This window comes from Triticum dicoccoides, chromosome 5A (genome assembly GCF_002162155.2).
Source record: "Triticum dicoccoides isolate Atlit2015 ecotype Zavitan chromosome 5A, WEW_v2.0, whole genome shotgun sequence".
NCBI classification, from domain to species: Eukaryota; Viridiplantae; Streptophyta; class Magnoliopsida; order Poales; family Poaceae; genus Triticum; species Triticum dicoccoides.
The window spans coordinates 626,392,356-626,398,651 of record NC_041388.1 but is presented as its reverse complement, the minus strand read 5'-3'; the positions used below and the strand labels follow the sequence as shown (position 1 = coordinate 626,398,651).

Sequence of the window (6,296 nt, the reverse complement as noted above, 5' to 3'; positions counted from 1 at the left end):
ATGCCGCCGGCGACATGCAACGCCGGAAGCGACTCCAAGGTGCTGCCGTGAAGCAGCCGCTACCGTCACCACCCGCCGGCCTGCACCACCGCCATGCCGCCCATCGCCATGCCTCCGTCGCTGGCCCACGTCGGAGCGCCGCCATGCCCAACATCGAGCGTCGCATCCCGGCACGCAAGATATGGCCCGCGCCACACCCCCTCGCACGAGGAGAAGAAGGGGCCTCGCCGCCGCCAGTGACAACCGAAGCTGAAGTTGGACCTGCTACGCCTAATTTGTGGATAACGAGTCCAAGAACAGATGAATCAAACAGAGATTCAACGCAGTACAATGCCATTACTTATTCAACCTGGCATCAAAATTCAAATGTATGATCAGCAAATAACGTGCATCATCTTGCAGGTCAAGTGGTAATCAAGCTAATAAAGAGTAGATGGCACTGGCGGTCAGAGAACTTGCGTCATGGGTGCACTTCAGTCCCAGTACTTGCAAACCGGAAAAACCTATGGCAGAACTTGCGTTGCGGGTGCAGTTAAGTCACATGGCCATTTGAACCGGCCAACCGCCCGGTTTTCTCTGTTATGCGGTCACGCACGACGCACATGAGGTCGGTGGGGTTGGTAATTTTGTAGAAAAGACCTTACTGTTTTCCCCTGTTGCAAATTGACCTCTCAAAGCCTAGTTTGGCGGCACAGAGACAGGAACAACATCACGAACTCGTCAGGATCCGCGACTCGCCAACATTTTTCCTCCCATGCTGAAGACACCGGAGGAGCCCCCAGCAACGCACGCGTACGTCACGGAACCCAACTCACCGGTGGAGACAGGGGACCGTGACCAGGAACCCGAGCGAGAACAAGTTAAGGAGCAAACCGACCGCCACAACAGGCTGCAATTCAGTGTAAGTTAGCGGATGATTTCGGTCTTGATCGACAGTTAAGGGATTGTGTCGTAGTAGATGGCGTGTGTTTTCATTGCGGAGATAAGTATAGCAAGGAGCAAACCCATCAATGTAAGCAGCTGATGCAATCACTCGCAATTCAGGTGTGCGAATATGGTGAAGTGTTAACTGAAGATGCAGCGCGGGCTCTTGAATTATTAACTGAACCGGTTGCAGCAGAGTGTTTTCAGTTATCCTTACATGCACTGTCTGGTGCTGAATCTGGTGAAACAATCAAACTGCAAACATTAGTTGGGGTCAGATCATGCTCACACTGATCGTCTCCGGTAGTAGTCAGTTCGAGACGGTGTTCCAGTAACTCTGAAGGGCATTTGTGCACTTGAACAAGTGGCACTTCAGATCATATCCATGGAACAACTGAATCAGACCAATGGGCAATGCCATCGGGGTAATGACCATTGTCAATTTCACCTACAGACTTACAGAGGCATCACCAACAACCTCACCAATTACCATCCCAGAACTGACTCAACTTCTGACATAGTTCAGTGACGTATTTGAACAACCCAATATAGTCTGTCTCCTGATTGGGCGTATGACTATGCCCATGCTGATAAACGAGGGATCTGTTATCTTTAAAAGAGAAAGTAGAAAACTTCACTGGCAATTCACTAATCAACACAAAAGCACTATCATATCACCATCAGTAGCGATTCATGAATCAACAACAAAAGCACTAGCACCAACATGAAAGCATTACCAGTCTACCTCCGAGACAAGGAATTCGGCAACATGGCATCTCAATAAATGAAAGCATCCAAATTTAACAGCCATGAAGGGCCGGGTTCCACTATCATCATCATGATAACGAAATAAACTGAAACCACAAAGGCAGCATCCATAGGTGCAAAAGGGAACTAAAAGGCAGCTAAACCACAACTAGTGGAGTTCCAGGCCACGTGCACGGCTAGCCTGCTAAGAAAACAAAGAAAATACGGAGCAAGATCGAGCACCAGGGTAGTTTAAACTTTCTACTACAATGTAACCAAGGCCTTATGATCGACAGGATCGCTCGTTTTCCAGAGAGCGCAAAAACAGCAGCTACGCTTGATTCAGAGTCTTCAGACACCAGACTTTTTCCTTGGGCAATCAGGCACCATCAAGGGTAACAACATCTTCTTCCATAGCTTCAGTTTTAACTCCATGCGCATGATGAGCAGGAGCCCCTCCCTGGAAAGCCGCTTCCTGGTCACTATCATTCTGGAGACCTGCCCGATAATTGGCATCGTTTGCACGGATGATGTAGACCTCCATGGTTCTACTCTGAATGCTCAACAGTTTAAAGAGGCAGATATCACCAATCTTCAGCTTGTGGTCTTCTACAAACTGTCTCCATCCCCTCCTGAGATTTTTACAGTCATTGTTTTCACTAAACCACACATCCCACTTCCGGCCCATCCGCTGAAGATACATGTGTGGCTCCTCTCCAAGATATTTCTTAGCATAGTATCTGGGGAAAGTCTGTTTACAGTGAACAAAAGAGTTAGTAGATAATGGCAAGAAAACCCTGTAAAGTAACATGTTAAATTGCTTCCTAAATTTGTATGATAGTAAAAAGCAACCTGAATTAAATTTAGAGATTGCTGGTTATGAATTTACATTATCAGACAGTGGTTTCATTAATATTCCATAAGCAGCACTTTACAGTTTACATGGGCACCTACATGATTGATGCAGAACACACATTAAAAAAATGGAACTCACCAGCAAGAATTCTACAACAACATTGTACTTGCGCATCGCAGCAACAAAGATGGGGATCTCTGTGTATATGGATTGGACCTTCTGCTTCACCACTTCCTTCTGAGTTGAAGTTAGTTTGGTCTTGTGGGCGGTAATGTAATGGTCCTTCAACTGCCTCTGCTTAAATGAAGATAGTGTGGTCACTCCATTGGCATCCTTCAACTGCCCGGCCTTCCTCTTCCTGACATAATCGGAACGAGACACTTTATGTACTACATATTCTTCTTCAGAGGAAGATTCTCCTGTGCAAAGAAAAGAAACAACTAAATATTAGCTATAAAACTATGAGAATCATTTGCAAGGGAAGGTATATCTATAATCGTAAACTGAGACCTGATGACTCGCAGGAGGAAATACTTATCACGGTGTTGTTGTCTTGACATGACTTGTCCATTTCCATTTTGAAGCATGGTGACCCCATCGGCATCCCTTCCACTATGCTAAATGACTCTGTTTGAATTGCCTGAGTATGAACATGAGAACTTTTCACAGTATCAGTAGCACTTCTGTGCCTTTCTTGCACAGGAGGCGGAGAAGGATCCAAAAAAACTGATGATGCCTTCTCACAGCCATCTTCATCAAAGATTATGTCATTAAACTGAGAGTTCCCATTGTATCTGAATAATATGGTGTCATCCATCTTTAGACCAAAGGTTTGAACGAATTTCCCCCATCCCACTGTGAAGACAAGCTTTCCATTGTTCTTGGCAACTCCAATTTTGCAACTGGGACGATTTTGTGTTTCAAGTATCATCTCTCCTGGGAATTCGCCCTTGAAATGCTGAACAAATTCTTTTGGGACGATCTGGAGAGAAACAACCAATATTATTGTTTGAAAAATGGACCGTAAACAGGATAAAAAGATGCTCTCTATTATCAAAGCAAATTTGTACGTTCAATCTGACTACATAACATACCAAGGGAAATACAGAGAACATGGTATCTTTACTTTGAACTATGAGGAAACCTTTTGCAAACAAACATCTCTGAATGTGCTACCATGCTGGATTCGATCCGCGCATCAAATTAACATGAGACACCATAAAAAATGGCAAAACTACATATAGTTTGTGTATGTCTCTAAAACTATATATATTGCATCAGAATTTAAACTAGAAAGTATAAATTCATTGGTCTTCAGGAAAATAAAAAAGTAACCAATTAAAGGGAGTGTACTGTATTTGAATATGAATTTACATATCATCTTGAAAATCATCCATCATAAGCACCAAGAAATATTTCTTCTCATCATCCAAGTTTGCGTAGTGATATTCAGTCCGCTTTTTTCTTCTTTCCCGAGGCACATCCATCTTTTGAGAATACCTGCAGCGTAAAAGCCATTTGAAGTGAAATTTGGTACCTGGAAATAAAGCCATGAATAATAAAGTTTAATATTTCACCTGATTTCATGTGCCTCATTGCGCCTGTCTTGGACCTGAGGCAAAAAAGGAGCCGGAACAACCGATAATGCTTTTTCACGACCAAGCTTATCAAAGATCATGACACTAAGCTGAGAGTTCCCTTTGTATCTGAATATTAAGGAATCATCCATTTGTAGATCATAGTTTTCAACAAATTGCCGCCAACCCACTGTAAGGACAAGCTTTTCTTGGTACTTGGCAACCACAATGGTGTGACTGTAACCATTTCGGGTTTCCAGCTTGATCTCTACTGGGATCTCGCCTTTGAAACGCCGCACAACTTCTTCTGGAATTATCTGTAGAAAGAAATCTTGATATTAATAGATGATCTGTTAATAGATTAATTTTATCAAATAAAATAAAATCTGCAGACAGATATAAGACATTTTTATGGACAGTTTATGCGCAAGATCCAAATGACAATAGTTATAATCAAGGTGTATCGTCTTTGCCTTTCTCATATCTGACTGCTAGTATTCTTAATCTTTAAGAAACGAGCAATTTTAACATGGTCTCTCTTACCTTCTTTTTTCACATGAGAGGTAAGAAGGTAAGAGTTACTCTCACCTCTCATGTGAAAAGAGCAGGTAAGAGGGAACATGTTAAAACGAAAATGGCTCTGGACCTTACTTGTAATTGCCCAAAGAAAACTATGTGGAATTTTTTGTAAAGTAACTGAATAGTCTGCCCGTCAAGAAATTGACTGAATTAATAACAGAACTAAAGTACTAGATACTTGTACAAACATCATTTGTCTTAAAAAAGCAGAGAGGGGTAATAGGGTTACCATCGCATCTTGGAAATCACCCAACATAAGCACCAAGAAATACTTCTTTTCATCATCCAAGTTCTTGTAGTACTGGTATTGCTCATCCTGCAGCTTGCAGCTTCCAAAAGACGTGCCCATCTAGCAGCCCCTCTGCAGTGCAAAATTAATTTACAGTGGCAGGTGGTAAGATGGCATGAAGTCATGAACAATAAGAAGGCTTGTACTTAACCCAATTTCATGTATCCTCAGTGTGAATTTGGATTTTTAATTCTTTCTTTTATTTATTTTTCGAAGGTCGCAAGTTATATACTACTCCCATAATATATGACGTTTTCGCAGTTTAAATTGAACTGCAAAAACGTCTTACATTATGGGACAGATTAGTATTAAGCAAGTCCATGCTTTAAAAAGAACGCCCCTTGATGAAGATTATGAAGATTCATGGTCTCCCCTGCCTCCTGTCAACTGAAACCGGCCATGGGGGAGAAGGAGACAGACTCAATCCGCCAGCCAGCGAGAAGGAGATCTGTGTGGTGGCTAGGGTTGATTCTTTCTTAAGTTGAAAATAAAAAGGCTTGATCCTTGATGGTTGAAGAGAAAAGGAAGATTTCTCCACGAACCCAGTTTCTTCTGGCCGAGCTGAGATAGTCCAAGCTCGCCAACCTCACGCCGCCTCCTATCCTTGTCCCCATGGTCCATCGGACCCCCCCTCTGCCAACTGGCTGCTGGACGTGGTGACCTGCAAAAAAACCCCGATCCTCCGGCACCAACCTCCACGCCGGCGGCTGATTCTTCGGCGTGTTGGAGTGCTCCCCCATCGAGAGCGCGTGCAGTGCAGACACGGCGTGGCCACCGGCATGCATCGGAACGTCGCCGTCACCCTCCCCAATCTCATCTCTCCACGCACAAATGTACTTGCGTCGATCACGTTACTAATAAAGGGAAATTCGATGTTGGATTCAGAATCACGCAAAGACCCAAGGAAAGAACGGTGAAAATCATCTGGGAAATTCAGCACTAGTAGAGGAACAGAAGAAAGAGGGTTTTCAGAAAGAATCACCAACCCCATCGACAACTAAATCGAAAGAAGCCACTTCGAAGAGTTATTCTGGGACTGGGAACTGGGAATGCAATGCTTAGGGCATCTTCAGCCGTTCGGCCCCCCAGAGCGCCTAAATAGAGCGGCCTGGGGGCGTGCCGGCGCTAGTTCGGCCCCTGGGGGCGACCTAGCTCCCAGTCACGTCCCCAAGCGCCGGCCCCCGGATGCGGGAAATTTGAACTAGGTCGTTCCCGCTCACAAAAGACGCCACAAATCCGGCGATCGGACGTAGTCTGGCGTTACAAAAAACAGAGCGCCGCACGTCGCAAGTTCGCGTGCGCAACGAATCACTCGGCGGGGTCG

The 6,296-nt window shown here is 44.5% G+C and overlaps 1 pseudogene; it reads right to left on the bottom strand.

Moving 5' to 3' along the window:
* Nucleotides 1–1,999: 1,999 nt before the first annotated feature.
* LOC119298171 lies at nucleotides 2,000–5,586 on the bottom strand (annotated as a pseudogene).
* Between the last annotated feature and the right edge of the window lie 710 nt (nucleotides 5,587–6,296).